Genomic DNA, 660 nt, shown 5'->3' on the forward strand with positions numbered 1-660 from the left:
TTTCACCCTGAGCTGCAAAAGGCTCAACTAAAGCTTTGGTGTGAAATAGTTCACAATGATTCTTTTTTCAATAGGTGGAACAGATTATTGGGCCAACTGATGAAGTAATCCCTCAGTTCAGAGAAAAGTTTGGAGTGGACAAGTTTGACTTTATTTTCATGAACCATTGGAAACGCTGCTACCTCCGAGACCTGCAATTATTGGAAGACTACGACCTGCTGCAGGAGGGAAGTATTGTCGTGGCAGACAATGTGATCTTCACCGGAGCTCCCCACTTCATGCAGTACGCCAAGAGCTGTGGCAAATACAGCTGGAAAATCCACCGCACGCACCTCGAGTATTTCCGACACATCAGAGACGGAATGGCAGAGCTAACCTACATTGGGCTCAAGTGAAGGTCACAGCACAAAGTGCTTCAGGAATAGAAGGATGAGCTCCTGTGCAGGAAACGCAGAATGTCTGAGATTGAGAAAGTGTTCTTAGATTCAATCCTAACCTCCAACCATCTGCCTTCAAATCTCCTTTCTCCCCAAGTCGGAGTCAAAGTCCCTCACTTGACACCCTCTCCCCCTGTATCACTCAATTCCCACCCTCTCCCCGTCTTCCTGAATCCTCACCCTCTCCCCATATCCCTTGATCCTCACCCCCTCTCCCCACGTC

The sequence above is a fragment of the Chiloscyllium plagiosum genome, unplaced genomic scaffold (assembly GCF_004010195.1).
Source record: "Chiloscyllium plagiosum isolate BGI_BamShark_2017 unplaced genomic scaffold, ASM401019v2 scaf_11035, whole genome shotgun sequence".
NCBI classification, from domain to species: domain Eukaryota; kingdom Metazoa; phylum Chordata; class Chondrichthyes; order Orectolobiformes; family Hemiscylliidae; genus Chiloscyllium; species Chiloscyllium plagiosum.